The following is an 18,985-nucleotide window of genomic DNA, read 5'->3' on the forward strand; positions in this document are numbered from 1 at the left end:
AATCTAACCTCATGGAAACAATTTCTCCTTCAGAACAAAAGTTTATTCAACCATTCAATCTGGTGAGTGCCTATTATACAATAACAATGGATTCTCTTTGTTTAAATAAGTTTTGTGCTGATTGTATTATTATTTATATGTATCTGTCTATCAATGACATTAACACTTTCAGTCAAAAAAGAAAAATGTAAAAATCTACATTTTTAATATTCTGCTTGTGTGTGTTTGTGTGTGTGTGTGTGTGTGTGTTTTTACTTTAAGCTCTGGGATGCATGTGCTGAACATGCTTGTTTGTTACATAGGCAGACGTGTTGCATGGTGGTTTGCTACGCGTATCAACCCATCATCTAGGTTTTAAGCTTCACGTGCATTAGGTATTTGTCCTAATGCTTTCCCTCCTCTTTCTCGCCAGCCCCTGACAGGCCACTGTGTGTGATGTTCCTCTCCCTGTGTCCATGTGTTCTCATTGTTCAGCTCTCACTTGTGTGTCAGAACATGCAGTGTTTGGTTTTCTGTTCCTATGTTAGTTTGCTGAGGATGATGGTTTCCAGGTTCATCCATGTCTCTGTAAAGGACAAGAACTCATTCTTTTTTATGTATGCATAGAATTCCATTGTGTGTATGTGCCATATTTTCTTTATCCAATCTATCGTTGATGGGCATTTGGGTCAGTTCCAATTCTTTGCTATTGTAAATAGTGCTGCAATAAACTTATATGTGCATGTTTGTCTTTATAGTAGAATAATTTATAATCCTTTGGGTATATACTAAGTACTAGGATTGCTGGTTCAAATGTCATTTCTAATTCTAGACTCTTGAGGAATCTCCACACTGTCTTCCACAATGGTTGAACTAATTTATACTTCCACCAAAAGTGTAAAAGCATTCCTATTTCTTCACATCCTCAGGAGCATCTGTTGTTTCCAGGCTTTTTAATGATTGCCATTCTAACTGGCATGAGATGGTATCTCATTGTGGTTTTGATTTCCACTTCTCTAATGACCAATGATGATGAGCTTTTTTTTCATATGTTTGTTGGCCACATAAATGTCTTCTTTTGAGAAGTGTCTGTTCATAACCTTCATTCCTTTTTGATGAGGTTTTTTTTTTCTCATAAATTTACTTAAGTTCCTTGTAGATTCTGAATATTAAACCTTTGTCAGATGGATAAATTGCAAAAATTTGCTCCCATTCTATAGGTTTCCTGTTCACTCTGATGATATTTGCTTTTGTAGAGCAGAAGCTCTTTAGTTTAATTAGATCTCATTTGTCTATTTTGGCTTTTGTTGCAATTGCTTTTGTTGTTTTAGTAATGAGTATTGATGAAGCATATCTCAAAATAGTAAGAACTATTTATGACAAACCCATAGCCAATATCATACTGAATGGGCAAAAACTGGAAGCATTCCCTTTGAAAACTGGCACTAGACAATGATGCCCTCTCTTGCCTCTCCTATTCAACGTAGTATTTCAAGTTCTGATGAGAGCAATCAGGAATGAGAAGGAAATAAAGGTATTCAAATAGGAAGAGAGGAAGTCAAATTGTCTCTGTTTGCAGATGACATGACTGTATATTTAGAAAACCCCATCATCTAAGCCCAATAACTCCTTAAGCTGATAAACAACTTCAGCAGTCTCAGGATACAAAATCAATGTGCAAAAATCACAGGCATTCCTATATACCAATAATAAACAAGCAGAGAGCCAAATCATGAGTGAAATCCCATTCACAATTGCTGCAAAGAAAATAAAATACCTAGGAATACAACTTACAAGGGATGTGAAAGTCCTCTTCAAGGAAAGGTACAGATCACTGCTCAAGGAAATAAAAGAGGACACAAACAAATTGAAAAACGGTCCATGCTCATGGATAGGAAGAATCAATTTTGTGAAAATGGTCATACTACCCAAAGTAATTTATAGATTCAATGCTATCCCCATCAAGTTACCATTGACTTTTTTAACAGAGCTAGAAAAATTGATTTTAAATTTCATATGGAACCCCAAAAAGAGCCCGCATAGCCAAGACAATACTAAGCAAAAAGAACGAAGCTGGAGGCATCATGCTACCTGACTTCAAACTATATTACAAGGCTACAGTAAACAAAACAGCATGGTACTGCTACCAAAGCAGGTATATAGACCAATGGAACAGATCAGGGGCCTCAGAAATAACACCACACATCTACAACCATCTGATCTTCAACAAACATGATAAAAAGAAGCAATGGGGAAAGGATTCCCTATTTAATAAAGTGTGCTGGGAAAACTGGCTAGCCATGTGCAGAAAACAGAAACTGGACCCCTTCCTTACACTGTATACAAAAATTAACTCAAGATGGATTAAAGACTCAAATGTAAAACCTAAATAAATAAAATCACTTGACAAAAATCTGGACAATACCATTCAGAACATAGGCATGGGCAAAGACTTCTGCTTACTATTTCTATATCGTTTTTATCCTTAGTGCTTAATTTAATAAAATCACTATAAGTAATAGCAAAAGAATGTGAGACACACAGAAAATGAAACAGTGCTAAATTAGTGCAAAATACATTTCTTATTAAAGTTATTTTTAATCCAATAATATAAATGTGTTTAATTCTGATCTTTTACAAATTTGGGTATTATATTGACTACATTTGAAAAAATATTTAATAAAATGTAATAATCTTACTTAAATCACTTAGAATTGATTAAAGCATTTTTTATTAAAAGAATTGTATGTTGTTTTTAGAACTTTATTGGATGTATTCAATTAGTAGTATATGTTGACATGTTCCCTCTCATAGTTATATTTAGCATATTAGAAACTGACAACTCTATGTCTGAACACATGACACTATAAATTTGGGAATTGGTAAAAAGTATTTAAAATACAAGCACCAACTTTTTGAAAGTTAAGATTAGTAATATAAAAATCTTTAACTATGCTACAATTTTAGAAGCAATTGTTGCTTTTACACTGCTAACCACTACAAAAGTATAGAAAGTGTGTGTGTATATATATATAAAGTGTGTGTGTATATATATATATAAAGTGTGTGTGTATATATATATATAAAGTGTGTATATATATATAAAGTGTGTGTATATATATAAAGTGTGTATATATATATATAAAGTATATATATATATATATAAAATTCAAGGAACTTCTTTTACTTGAAATTCTCTCTTTTGTCCCCATAAATGACTTTCTGAGCATCACATTGGATTGACAGCCAAGAATTGGTAGTATAAAAAAGAAATTAAAAACTTAAATCTTGAAAATGGAGAGATGAACATACCAAAAATATCAGAAAATTCTGCTTCACTAAGAGCTCGAGTCATATTAAGCCTTTTCCAAGGTACTTAAAGCAATAACTGATATTTCTCAAGAAGAAATATAAACAACAGGTGACAAATATAGTGATTTTAAAAAGTTAAACAAAAGAAGGAGTTGAGCAAGGTATACAAGAAAATTTAAGTAACAAGAAAGCAGAATTCTACCTGTCTTTAGATGGACACTCTTATAGTACTAAAGTCCATAATCAATAATGAAAATGCAATACTTGTGAATATCTATGTACAAAATAATTTGACAATTACAATATAAACCAGAAATCATGAAGATAAAAGGGGTCTTATAAAATACACTGGTAATAAGAGAATGCAACATACTACTCTCAGTTCAAGAGAAGTAAAGTGAAATATACTATTTCCATACACAATAGGGCAATATAGTATAATTACGCACATGGGCTATGGAGTCCGACACAAAGTTCCAAATTCTAATTCTGCCATGTCTAGCAAGTTATTTTGGGGGCAACTTAAATCTTTTAGACTTGCTGTCTTCATGTGTAAAAGGAGACAATACAAGAATCTGCCATATAATTTTATTATAATATAAGGAATATATGTGATAATCCAGACAAAAGATTTAACGTGAATCCTATCACACAGAAATTTTTAAGGAATTATTAGCTAGTATTATTTAAATAAGAATATTGTGATGGGGTTCATGACATAGTACCCCAAATTATGACATCTTGGCCTATTTAATTTTTTAAGCACAAGAAATTTGAGAAATGGTAGGTGCTAGCAGGACTCTGTGACCTTCCCCTGAAGCAGGTCATAAGACTCCCAAATGAGAAATGCCCTCCTTATGCCCAGAGGAAAGGAGCAACCTTATCTCTCAAAATGGAGAAATGCCAAGAAGAATCTGAAAGAACAGCTCTTGCTAAATTCCCCTTAGTTTACTACTAGTAACTAATAGATCTTTTGAGCCAATGACATTTTCCCATGACTCCCTACACTTCTTTAAACCTAAAGACACTCAGGTTTATCTGTTTCTTCAGATCTTCATTTCCTTGTAAAGGTTCCCATGTAATGTAAAACTTACATTAATTAAAGTTGTACACTTTTCTCCTTCTATTTTGTCTTTTGATACAGGACACCTAGCCAAGAAGTTAGAAGGGTAGAAATAAAGTATTTTTTTTTTACTCTTCTACAATTGCCTTTTATTTATTTACTTCTTTTACAATGCTTTGTTTTAATTTTACAATTGACTTTAATTTAGTTATTACAGAAATTTTCTAACCCATTCAAGAAGTGAGAACATTTTCCTACAACTTAAAAATCCAGAAGCAATTGGAAAAGAATTATTTGATTTTAAAGAGATATGTCCAAAAGCTAACCCACCAACCAAATATAAAAACTATAAATAACATATAAAGACAAATATCAAACTTTGAAAAATCAGCAACTCATGTTACTTATTAACTTAAAATTTATTTTGGAGGTACATTTCTCTAGGTGGCTAATTTTAATGTTTAGTTCATACTAAAGATTACAGAAGCCTAAACATTTTTTCACCTTGTTCTCTGTCTGTCAGCATTTACCAATTCTCTCATACATGTCAATCCTTAATTTTTTGACCAATGGCAACTAATGTTAACTCAAGTTTACTTAGTAACAAATGAAAAATATGAGTATGTTGCCCAATATTTGTCTAAATTGGGATCTGCTCACATGAGAAAAAAATCTAGTTATTGCCACCTTGCTGAGAAAGATAATAAAGAGATGAATGCAAGTGTGCAGAACCAAAATTGGAGAAAGATAATGAAGAACTGTGTGAGTTGCCATACATTCTAATACCAGTTCAGTTGTCTGTTTTCACTAACTGCATTCTAACTGAAATCAGTTGCTTAATTTATCTGTTTTTGTTATTCATAAATATTGGCCTAGGTAAATTAAATATATATATATTTGTTATATATATGTGTGTATATATACGCACACATATATGTACATATATATATACATGCACATTTATATATGTACATATATATACACACACACACTTATATATGTACATATATATATGTGTGTGTGTGTATATATATATATATATATATATATGATGGGGATGAAGGCCAGGTGGCCTAGGGATGGTAAGACAGGGACAAGTAGACAGAGATGGCACAGATGGCATTCAGGGTGGGATATTGCAATAAATGGCCCATGCCTGGTTGAAGCCCCTGGGAAGGGGCAGTTCCTGAGCACTCCTGGGTTGCAACAAGAGCCTCACCAAGTCCGTCACACTGGTCAGACAGCCCCCAACCACTTCCCAGTCTGGGGACCCAGGAAGCTCCAAGAAGTTGTTAATCAAGAACTTCTGAAACAAAACAAAATTGCCTGGTAACTACACCCAGGACAAGAGGACAAGAGGCAGAAGTTTTGTGATGTAGTGAAATACATATAGGTATACCTCAATAAGATAAAACTAGAAGAGCTCCACCAAGCTACAATTTTTTTTTTTTTTCCTCCACAGACTACCACTCTACCAGCAGCTGCACCAAGCCTGTGAAGATCACAAACAAATCCTTACCTCTGGAGAAGACTCAATAGATAGTAATTGATTGATTGATTGATTGATTGATTAGATGGAGTTTTGCTCTTGTTGTCCAGGCTGGAGTGCAATGGTGCGATCTCAGCTCACCGCAGCCTCTGCCTCCTGGGTTCAAGTGACTCTCCTGCCTCAGCCTCCCAAGTAGCTGGGATTATAGGCAATGGCCAGCACGCCTGGCTAATTTGGTAATTTTAGAAAAGACGGGGTTTCTCCATGTTGGTCAGACTGGTCTTGAACTCCTGACTTCTGGTAATCCCCCTTACCTTGGCCTCCCAAAGTGCTGGGATTACAAGTGTGAGCTTGTTTTATTGTTAAAGAAGGTTAATACATGTTGGCAAGATCACCGCAGACAAATGATCATGATTAGAAGCATTTTCTTGTTTTTTAATCATACTTGTATACATCAGAACTCCAGCCTTCCTCCTGTCTGGGAGATGAGATGAAAATATTTAGAAACTATATTATTAGTGATGAAATGGATTGGAGTAAAATCATTGATATCATTCTTTCATTGATTGGATGAGGGAAAGATCGTGAAGCCATAGACAGAAGCTTATTATAAATTTACATATATGTTCTCTCATCTTCAATTATATAAAGATTAATTTAAATCGAAATGTTTAGAAGAGACTCATTGTTTACGCGCTACAGAAGACCAAAGGTTAATTCAAGAAAGAGATGGTCCAGAATATCTTAACCACATAAGGAGACATTTGGAAGAATAAGGAGATTCAGTAATTACATATTTAGAAGACAGAACATAGAAATCACTGATTGCTTTTGTGGAGAAACAGCTATTAGGAGAACATTTTACAGCAATTCTGCAGAAAAGGCCTGACTACTTACTTGATGAGATCAAAGTGCTCAATCTCACACAGATAAATCAACTGTTCAGTCGGGTGAAAGGCAGGCAGAAGTTGCTGCTGTAGCCTTGGAGTGAATACATCAAGACTTTGAGGACAACAATTGTTATAAATCCTGAGAAATACAAATATGTGGTACAAGACCTGCTGACCTGCTGGACTTCAAGGACAAAGGGGGCCACAGGACAAAGGTTTGCAAGAAGAATGAGAGATTTTTCAACCTGATGGGGTACTTCCAGATGTTCTTCAACAGAGACCAACAAGAGACCAAAAAAGCCTGCAGACCTCATCACAAAGTATGTTGATTCAAAGTTAGAAGTGAGCTAAAAAGAAACAGTGAACAAAGAGCTAGAAAGGATCCTGGACATGATTATGATAATATTTAGGTTCCTTCACAATAAAAATGTATGCATTAGTCTGTTCTTGCATGGCTATAAAGAACTAATAGTATTAAATACACTATTTTATTTTTTTAAAAAGATTTAATTCATTCACAGTGCCACAGGCTGTATAGGAAGTGTGGCTGGGGAGGCCTCAAGAAACTTTTGATCATGGCAGAAGGCAAAGGGAAAGCAAGCACATCTTACATGACTCGAGCAAGAGGAAGATAGTGAAGGAGGAGGTGTTACACATTTAAAAAAAAACAGATCTGATGAGAACTCTGTCACAAGACAGCACTAAGGGGATGGTGCTAAACCATAAAAACCACCCCCATGGTCCAATCACCTCCCATCAGGCCCCACCTCCAACAATGGGGATTATAATCCAACATGAGATATGAGTGAGAACACAGAGAAAACCATATTATTCCTCCCTTGGCCCCTCCCCAATCTCATGTTTCTCTCACATTTCGAAACACAATTTTGCCTTCCCAACAGTCCCCCAATGTCCTAACTCATTTTAGCATGAATTCAAAAGTCTAAGTCCAAAGTCTCATCTGAGACTAGACAAGTCTTTTTCAACTATAAGCCTGTAAAATTAAAAACAAGTTGCTAGTTACTTCCAAAATACAATGGGGTCACAGGCATTGCACAAACACTCCCAATCCAAAAGGGAGAAATTGGGCAAAACAAAGGGGCTCCAGGATCCATGAAAGTCTGAAACCCAGCAGGGCAGTCATTACATCTTAAAGCTCCAAAATAATCACCTTGAACTACATGTCTCACATCCTGGCAACATAAATGCAAGGACTGGGCTCACAAGGCCTTGGGAAGCTCTGGCCCTCTGGCTCTGCAGGGTAAACCCCCCACAGCTGCTTTCACAGACTGCTGTTGAGTGCCTGCAGCTTTATCAGGTGCATGATGCAAGCTGTTGGTAGATCTACCATTCTGGGGTCTTGAGGATTGTGGCTCTCTCCTCACAGCTCCAATAGGCAGTGCCCCAGTGGGGACCCTTTGTGGGGGCTCCAACTCCACATTTCCCCTCCACACTTCTTTAGTAGAGGTAATCCATGAGGGCTGTGTACCCCTGTATCATACTTCTACCTGAACATCTAGGTGTTTCTTTATATCCTCTGAAATCTTAGGATCTGAAATCCCAAGACTCAAACGTTTCCCTCTGTGCATTTCCAGGCTTAACACCACATGGAAGTCACCAAGGCTTAAGGCTTGGACCTTCTGGAGCAGCAACCTGAGATGTATCTGGAACTTTTTTATCTACGGCTGGAGCATCTGGGACACAACGAACAGTGCTCTGAGATTGCACAGGGTAAAAGGTCCCTGGGCCTGGCCCAGGAAACCATTTTTTCCTCCTAGGACTCCATGCCTGTGATGGGAAGGGTTGCCATGAAGGTCTCTGAAAGGCCTTCCAGGTGTTTTCCTCATTGTCTTCTCTATTAACATGCAGCTTCTCTTTACTTAAGCAAATTTCCATAGTTGGCTTGAATTCCTCCCCTAAAAATGGGTTTTTCTTTTCTCTCACATGATCAGTCTTCAAATTTTCCAAACTTGTATGCTCTGCTTCCCTTTTCAATATAATTTCCAGTTTCAGATCATCTCTTAGCCCACACATACCAACATATGCTGCTAGAAGCAACCAGGTTAAATCTTGAATGCTTTGCTGCTCAGAAATTTCTTCCACCAGATACCTAAATTATCTCTCTCAAGTTCAAAGTTCCACAGATCCCTAGAGGAGGGGCACAATGCTGCCGGGGTCTGTGCTAAAGCATAGCAAGAGTGACTTTTACTTCATTTTCCAGTGAGTTCCTCATGTCCCTCAGGGATCACCTCAGCCTGAACTTCACTGTCCATATTACTATCAGCAGTTTGGTCACAACTATTCAACAAGTCTCTAGAAAGTTCCAAATTCTGCTCATCTTTTGGTCTTCTATCTGAGCCCTCCAAACTCTTCCAACCTCTTCCCATTACCCAATTCCAAAGCTGCTTCGACGTTTTCAGATATCATTATAGCAATACTCCTGGTAGCAATTTTCTTTATTCCAGAGCCAAGCCATATCAATGTATTTGAAACATTCTATAAAAAAAAAATTTGGCAAGAAGATTTTTTTGTTGGAATAATTGCCTCAGTTGATGCTAAAAAAGCTGTGTTGTCAAAGTTCACACATGAGTGCAATGTGGCCTTTAGCAGCAAACTGAAAGACATGTTCAAAAACATGAAGCTTTCAAAGTACATCATGGTTAATTTGAGGCAGCATGTAAAAAATTAAAAGTGAACCAGTCCCTATTTAACTCACAGTAAATATTCTTAGTGTGGAATACTGCTCAGCACCCATGCCCAGGGAAGTACACTTAACTCAAGAAATAATTAAGATTCAAGAAGTATTACCACTAAGATATTTTATCTTGGAAAGCACAGTGGTCAAAAATGTGAATGACAAACTACAGTGGGGCATGCTGTTTTAAAAGCAGTGTTTAAGGAAAGGAAGAAGGTGTTACAGGCATTCCTCTTCAAGATGTTCGTGTGTCTCATGCCCAATGGGGGAGACAGATTTAGCTTTGGGTAAATAACTATGGCTACTAGGAGAGAAGATAGTGAATTCCAGAACTTAATAGTCCTTGTCTTAGGGAGAAGGACACGTTCTGATTAAAAGTCCTAAAGAAGGTGGCCATTTTCATTGCTGGTGTTAAGTTGTGGCGGTTGCTGGTCAGTAACAGCCAAGATGCTGCGGAATCTGCTGGCTCTCCATCAGATTGGACAGAGAACCATAAGCACTACTTCCCACAGGCATTTTAAAAATAAAGTTTTTTATTTTTAAACCAGAGAATCAAAAACTGTTCCAGGAGGATGATGGAATTCCACTGTATCTAAAGGGTGGGATATTTCATGTCCTCCTGTATAGAGCCACCATGATTCTTACAGTTGGTGGAAGAGCATATGCCATGTATCAGCTGGCTGTGGCTGCATTTCTCAAGAAGCAGGAGTGACTTCAATCATCCCAGCAATCACTTGGTTCAGTTTCATTCCATTCTCTATGGACCAGTAATCTGATAACCGAGCTCTTCTCTGGGGATCAATATTTATTGACTTGTACTAACTGCCGCCAATAAAGCAGTCTTTACCATGAAAAAATAAATAAATAAATAAATAAAAATAAAAGTCCTAAAGAAAAGAAGGTAAAAGATGGAGAGAAATTCTTCTTTAACAGAGAATATATGTAGAAGTTGTTTAGAATAAAGATCCATCAAATTTATGTGAAGAAAATCATTGAGGACCACGTTATTACCACGGGGAGAGTGTTTCAGAATAGACAATATCAGATTGATGTTGCAATAGTCTGAATAATAAAGATGAGAAACATTACTGGTCAGAATTCTCTAGTTTCTAATTGTGTAATCAGCTTAAATTTCCAGTAAAGCCTGTATATGTGAAAAAGAATACTGTGTCTCTTATAAACAAAGACTGAATGGGAGAGACAAAGACCATCTGAGTCAGTACCACATAGTGGTATGATACATCAGTAGACTTTTTTTTTATTATTAAAAAAGTAAAACGTATTTTCAGAATAATGAAACTCATCTGTGTCTCTTCTAAGATTCTTTATAATTGTACTATCTGTGGACACTTTTGAATTAGAAGGAAAGGAGATGAGTATTGGATCATTCTTTTTTTTTTTTTTTTTTTTTTTTTTTTTTTTTGAGATGGAGTCTCGCTCTATCGCCCAGGCTGGAGTTCAGCGCCGCGATCTCGTCTCACTGCAATCTCCGCCTCCTGGGTTCACGCCATTCTCCTGCCTCAGACTCCCGAGTAGCTGGGACTACAGGCGCCCGCAACCAATTTTGTGTATTTTTAGTAGAGACGGAGTTTCACCGTGTTAGCCAGGATGGTCTCGATCTCCTGACCTCGTGATCCGCCTGCCTCGACCTCCCAAAGTGCTGGGATTACAGGCGTGAGCCACCACGCCCAGTCTGGATCATTCTTTGTAAGACTCAATAATTTCTGAATGCATATATAACATTTCCTCCATCCAGCTCTTTCTCTATTTCTTTTAGGTGTTTAAAATGGCTTCTGCTGTTCTGTGCAAAATAACTTTGAGATTGGACAAGAAGATATTGGTTACAAGAAGTTCCTTTATAAGGTCTTGTTCTTGTGACAAGAAACTAAAATATTTGTTTATTTGTGTGTATGTGTGAGATCATGACTGTACAATAATAAAGATCCTAAGTGCTACATTATTTCGCTATAATGATTCCTTAGGTATTTCTGACAACAACCTCTCTCAGTTGATGGACAGTTAGAGTGAAAACAATGATCCTTAATTGGTGAACATTAGAAAGATACAGCTAGTTTTCAAGACTGATGAATTGATTATGCAGCCTAAACATTGGCATCTGTGTGCTTCACGTATTTTCAAAGTTTTAAACTTTGATGACTGATTATTTTAATAAATCAGGTTTCTAAGTGAGATCCCTGATGTGCTAAGAGAACATTATGTCTGCTGTGCTTCATAACATAAACTGTTTGATATGTATTTTATTTCAGCTGAGTTACTTGTGAATTTTCTTTTTAAGGGTTTGGAAAATTAGTGTGTTTGTTTCCATTCTAAGATTGAGTCAGGCAGTCTTTGTTTTTTTTGCATTGAGGTAACTGCCGTTTCAATTATTTTAATCACAAGGGTCAGGGTCCTTGTTCTCTGCTATACATATGTAAAAAGTTATATAGGAGACTTAAAATCTTGATATTGTGAAGCAGATGTTATTTTTGGAAAATATTAGAAGGATTTTGTTAGTACCCGGCTTCATGTTATATATATGTGTGTGTGTGTGTATATATATAAATATATATAGAGAGAGAGAAAGAGAGAGAGAGAAGTTGAAAAAATGAAAGTACAGTTGTGATGTTAGTATGGCAACTATGACAAAGATACATTTGTATCTGAAAACATTTTCAGAAAATATTTTCAGAAAATATTTTTAAAGCACTTTATGTTTTTCTAACAGCATGTTTTGTTTTGATTAAAAACTACCAAAAAAACTTCAGTTGTGGTATAAGTGTTGATCAAAGAAAAAGTTTAAACAACTTCAACAGAATTTAATGAGTGGAGAATAGGGAATGACTTATTTTCCATATTTTTACCCTTCCTGTTCCAATTACTTCCCTTTCTGTCCAGAAGTTCAAAATCACTTTTCTTCTGTTTAGCCTAACATATATATTAGCCTCACTCATGGCCACCTACTTGAGTTTCATTACTTTGTAAAACTCCTATGCATAATCCAACTTTTTATGTTAATTTGTATGTAGTCAGTTTAATTTCTGGCGCTGAAGCAAATGAACCAAAGATAGGTAAAGAAAAAAGATATTTTCCTCCCCTACAATGCAATTGACATATTTCTGTAATTCTTTTGTCGGTTTCACTGCAAGCATAGTTACTCTGCTGTCTAGTTCAAAGTCGTTAACTATTACTGTTTTACATTTGTAGTATCTATTTATTATAGTAGAATTTAGTGTGAGCTAATCTTTTTCTAATTTAGCAAAATAGCAATTGATATTCTGAAAACACACTGAATCAACATTAAAGTCAAAATAAGATTTACTTCACACTGTGCTTTCCCTTTTGGTAGCCATTTATGAAATCCATTTATTCCTACTACAGGCAATTGCGAACTAGATTTGTTGGTATGAGGTTTTTAGATTTTTTTAACATCAAATCCTACAGAGTGGAAATTAAGAGCAGCATTTATTAATAATAGTATTAAAATGGACCTTAAATACTCTGATGAAATTTAGAGAACAAAATTAAAATATTGTTTTAAATAAATACATTATAGTGGAAACGTAATTTTCAACCAAAATGAGCGATGGAAATGTAAGTATCGAATTATTGAAGTTTATTGAGCTATCTTGTGGGTGCGGCATCTGTGGTTGTTTTTTCCCAAAAACGTTTTCAGAAAGTTTAGTGTTTATACATTTTCTTTAAAAACGGAGCAGGGAGGTTGCAGTGGGACAAATGATTACATACTTGTGAGAATTCAGTTAGTGCCCGGTAAATCTACATTTTATATAAGATAAGGCCTGCATTAGGGAAGTTCAAAGGAATTATTAATCTCATCTTGTCTTTTTCTGTACCTGGGAAGATAAACTAGTAGACCTTTGAAAAAGCAGGTTTCTGTTTAGCCCTTAAAGATGAAAAAACAGTTCCATTATGCATAGGAGTTTTACAAAGTAATGAGACTCAAGTAGGTGGCCATGACTGGGGCTAATATATATGTTAGGCTAAACAGAAGAATAGCGATTTTGAACTATTGGACAAAAGGGGATGTAATGGGAAGAGGAGAGGTAATTATATGGTAAATAAGTCATTCCCTATTCTTCACTTGCTAAATTCTGTTGACATTAATTTGTTGAATGTTTCTCTTTGATCAACACTTACACCACAACTTTCAAGGTTTCACTGGGATTCTCTTGGCCAAGAGGGGTTCCATTTAGAAAATTGGGGCCTTAGAATTTTACTTTTATTTTTCATAAAAAATATGTCTTACTTTCTTATAGATGGCAAGATAATACTTCTTATCTTTCTACGTGTCTAAATGGAAAACATTCAAGGTAACAGCTTTTTTCTTCAATTGTAGTTACATTCAAGTGATATATTAAAATAAACACATACACATTATCAATTCCTGACTAACATGGTGAAACCCCGTCTCTACTAAAAATACAAAAATTAGCCGGGCGCGGTGGCGGGCGCCTGTAGTCCCAGCCACACGGGAGGCTGAGGCAGGAGAATGGCGTGAACCTGGGAGGCGGAGCTTGCAGTGAGTGGAGATCGCGCCACTGCACTCCAGCCTGGGAGACAGAGCTAGACTCCGTCTCAAAAAAAATAAAAATAAATAAAAATAAAAATAAAAGTTAAAATTGAAAATTTTTAATTATACTACTGAATTTCTATGTCTACTGTTTAAAAATTATTGCTTGAATTAATTACCGTAAAGTTTTTTTTTATTTTACTCTTTTAATTTCATTCATATGAAAATATTTTTATGTGTGTTTCTGTATGTTGCCCCAAGCCACAAGATTTTCACTGTAGAGTTCATAGTTTTTTAAATGTAACAAGTCTATGATCATGGCAGGATTTTGATAAACATTTGGTGACATGAGCATGGTTGTAGTTCAGTAAAATGTAAAGACATGTGAATAATCAAGATACCAGTTGTTACCTACCTTAAAATTATTAAGCTATAAATTTATAAGCCATTGGGAGAGTGTGACTGTGAGTCTAATGTGATTGTCACCAAATTGGGAAAATTTTGGAGAAAATATAACTTCTCATCTTAGACTTTGAGTTTAATTTGGAAACCACTAAAGATATTCTTTAATGCCAAAAATGCCTACTTATCTAAATAAGCTGTGCTACTGGAAGTAATCTAATAATTTGATATTCTAAAGCATATTTACCAGGCATGAGTACCAGATTCACGAATTGTTAAGATGGGTTGTGAGACATGGAGGAATAAAGGAGAACAGTTCAAAAAGTAATGAGAAATAGGTCAAATCAATGAGGGCATAATTAGCTATCATCAGATGTAACTTTCAAGTGTCCTGTTAATTAAGATCAATTTTGAAGAAGATAGTGTTTTTTCTCATATCTTTTTCAATTGCAATACTTCAAATTTTAAATAACTTCCGTATGTGTCAATGAATTTTTATATATTTAGGTAAAATTATATTGATAAACAAAATGATGTAAAAAAGAGTATTTTGGGAACTACTTAATTGAAATAAAATTATTAATACATTTTATTCATATTTAACCTGATATCCCATGAAGAACAACAGGAAATGTAAATGACAATAGAGTATTATTATACAAAATATATATGATTTTTGTATTATTTAACAGTTTTATACATAAAATAAGCAATATTTATTAACTTTCATATACTACTAATATCATTAATATTATATATTAACAGTCATTTAAGAAATTCTATGCTATATTTTAAGGGTATTGGGAGTTGAACAGATATTATGATTGTTATGTTATACTAATAAAATGTTAATTGTAAATAATATTTTTAACCGCATCAAGCAACTTAAAATTTGTGATATAGTAAATTTACAGATAAATCAGGCAGTTAGCATAGCTTGAAACAACATAAAAGTCAGTGAATTCTGTGTCCTATAAATACAGATTGCTAAATTGGTTACATACTAAATGACAATTTCTTTAGAAATGAATTATCTAGAGTAATTTGTCTGGGTGGTTTCCCCAACATATCATCATTAGCATTAATTAAGTCTGATTAATATTCTTAAAAACATAGCAGTTTACCTATAGACTTGGAGAAATAATTTTGTTTAATATGGTAATAATACTAACAATAATTACAACAGAAATAATTAAATTGATCTACCAAGATGATAAAATTTTGTAATAACTTGTAAAGTATTTATACTTTTATTTATTAGAACAAGAATTATTTTTTCTTCTAGAAATGATAACATCTGATAGGCATGTATTTTGTTCAGGAAAATATTTTACATTTATGTTACCTCTCATTAAACAGACATAGATAAATAGTTAAGTAAAACTTTAAGGAAGCAATATCATTAATCACCTAATTTAGTTCATCAAATTTATGTATATATTTATTCTACATGGAATCACTAAAGCTTATTAATATAAAATGTTTCCTTCACTTTTAGTGCCATTCCTGTACTAAAAGATGTATAATTTATGTAAAGCTTCTGGTTAATAAAAGTATTATTACAGAGTAGCATACATAGCTCCTATTTTGCATAATTAAACTGTAAATGACAACCATATGAGCCTCCATATGTTCTATCAGTTTCTTTACTCATTTGTACTCTCCTATGCATCAAATGACCTTGTTAATAACCATTACCACAGATTCCCATTAACGAAACTAAATGTACGCATATTTATCTAAAGTGTCCATGTTAGAGTCATTATGAGACAGTAACCTTTACTGATTCACAAGTTCAAACACAAACACAAGTGCTAGAAATAGGTTTAATCCTTTACCATCTTGAATTACCCTGTAATTTTGTTTGAATATGTCCCCCAAATTTCAAGTGTTAAAACCTTAATTGTCAAATTCATATGTTGACTGAAAGTAGAGATTTTGGAAGGTAATTAAGATTAGATAAGGTCATCAGGGTGAGATCCCCATAATGGGAGTTACAATTTTATAAAAAGCGAAAAAGGGACCTGAGGTGCACACATGCTCTTGGCCTCTCTTCATGTGATGTCCCCTGCCATCTTTATGATGCAGTTGGAAGTTCCTCACCAGATGAAACCCCTCAACCTTGGACTTCCCAGTGTCCAGAACCACAAGAAATACATTTCTTTTCTTTCTGAATTACCCAGTTTATTGTATTCAGCAATAGCAACAAGTAATGAAATTAGACAGCATGTTAATTCAGGGAATTTTACAATAACTTTGGAAAAGCTGCCACCTAGAAGGTTCTTTCTTGTCTAGAATCCCAAAGGCAGATATATTTTATGCAAACCATATACATTTATTTCTTTCATGCAAACCATATACATTTTCAAGACAATGTTCCAATCCTTAAAAAAGGTGAATTGTATCTTGCTGGGCACTTGCTACAAATAGAGAGACAGAGAGGCAGAGAGATGGAAGGAAAGAAAAAAAGAAAGAAGGAAGGAAAAAAGGAAATAGTGTTTTTCCATCTCTGTATATTTATTTGATGTCACAATTTAAAAGTGGTGTGACCAGAGGTTGAAAATTCCCAGGCATATAAAAACAAACTGTTTATTGTATTCATGATATAGTTCATTTTTAAAAATCACTATTTATTTTGAGGAGTGAGTGGATGGCCTGCTGATGATATGTTACTGAACATGTATTATTTTTACTTCAACAGCTATTCCTAGAAGTTCTAGATATGTGAACAAGTGTTGTAGTGATAATAGAAGAGTTTTCACACTTTGTTTAATCTATTTTTATGCATAATTTAATAGGACTTTCCTTCAATAACTGCAAGAACTTAAACTCTTAAAATTGTCTGCTAATAATTTTGCTTAGTTGCTTAAAGTATTTAAAAGTTATTTGAAACTATGGTGTCTTTATATTTCTGGAATGTATTTTAGTATTTGGTAGGAAAATCTTGGCCTTATATAACACTAGTGTAGTTAAAATATAGAAAGGGAGAAAACCCAAATGAATCTTTGAGGTTTAATGAGAGATTCAGCAGCATGAGGACCTAATATGTACTGTGTTTAGTAAATTTAGATAATTGGTAATGGTGACATGAGTCACTTCAGTGGAATTCTGAAAATCAGAATCGTAAGATGTAGAATATATGGAGATCAGGTAAATTGATGCAAAACATAGGCAATTCTTTTAATAAAGGTATGTTGTGTATCTTTTTTTTGAGTATCATGTAGTATTTATTTAAAATTTTTAAATTATTTTTTACTTTTTATTTTTATTATACTTTATGTTCTAGGGTAAGTATACTTAATATTTTATAATTTAGTAATTTTGTATTTCAAATTATTCTTAGAGATTATTTCTTTTTTGGGGTCAGAGTTTATATTGCAGTACATTAGCTCTTTCGGCTGACATTCTCATTTTTCAGATTAAATACTTTAAGATCGAATATATACAAGACAAATACATTCCTAAATTGTACAGTTTGATGGAATTTATAAATTTATATACATGTGTTAACACTACCTTAATAATTACTAAAATATTGTCATAATATTTTAGTGACTAACATTTAATCAAAGTAGATGAGATACGTCTTAGAATTAGTTAATAGAAAAAAAGAAGGTAATCATAGGCAATAGGTAGATATAAATAGAAATTTAGTATTTATGCATTTTATTCTTTTTTTTTCTAAGGATAGTGTTCTTTTGAGAAACTGCATACAGGTGGTTTACCAGTAGTTTGTTCTTTAAATTGCTGAATAAATATCTCAAATATAACTACATATTTGGATAGCTTCTACAGTTTTAGCTTTTGTGAATAAAATAATCTTTCCTGTTTTGTCATTCCATTTTCAAATGTATGTTTTATAAATACTCCCTCCCAGTATCTGGTTTGTTTTTCATTTTTCTTAATGGTGCCTTTCATACAGAACACTTTTTAAAAATTTTTTATGAACTCGATTTTATCTTTTTTGGCAACTTTATGCTTCATGTTTTTTTCTGTCTGGTGTTTGCATAAGGCAATGTCACAAATATATTTTCTCTTAGACCTTTTGTAGTTTGTACATTTACACTGCAGTATTTGACTTATTTTGTACTAATTTTTGTATATTGTTTGGTGTAAAAGTTGAGATTCTTTTTTTCAAAATATTTATCAGATTTTTCTGTAGAATTTGTTAAGAAGAATAGCACTACTTAGTCAGTTACCTTGATGTTTTGTTTCTTTAAATTTAATTGGCTGTGTTCATGGATCAATTTCTGAATTCTATTCTGTTGATTTAAATGTCTGTGCTTATGCAAACATATCATTATTTTGGTTAAAGAGTCATTATTATCTTTTGAATTCAGGTAATAAAAGTTTATCCAACTTAGTAACTCTCTTCAAAATTGCTTTAGCTGTTTAAATCCTTCGCATTTTTATACAAATTTAAAAGTTAAATTGTCAATTTCTATTTTTAAACAGCTAGCTTAGATTTGGCTTAAGACTGCATTGAACCTATAGGTCAATTTGGAGAGAACTGATATCTTAATATGAAATTTTTGTATTGAAGAAGATTGAATACATCAAACTGATGATTCAGGCTTGAAAATGATTATCCTCTTGCTGCATATTCACAAAGTCATCCTTTAATGAA

General features: G+C 33.9%; 1 pseudogene across 1 annotated transcript; it reads left to right on the top strand.

The window, feature by feature from the left end:
- Positions 1–9,820: 9,820 nt before the first annotated feature.
- LOC126954353 (cytochrome c oxidase subunit 7A2, mitochondrial-like) lies at positions 9,821–10,285 on the top strand (annotated as a pseudogene). Its single transcript, XR_007725600.1, has one exon. The product of XR_007725600.1 is annotated as a cytochrome c oxidase subunit 7A2, mitochondrial-like (transcript).
- Positions 10,286–18,985: the final 8,700 nt, after the last annotated feature.

The sequence above is a fragment of the Macaca thibetana genome, chromosome 5 (genome assembly GCF_024542745.1).
Source record: "Macaca thibetana thibetana isolate TM-01 chromosome 5, ASM2454274v1, whole genome shotgun sequence".
In the NCBI taxonomy this organism is placed as follows: domain Eukaryota; kingdom Metazoa; phylum Chordata; class Mammalia; order Primates; family Cercopithecidae; genus Macaca; species Macaca thibetana.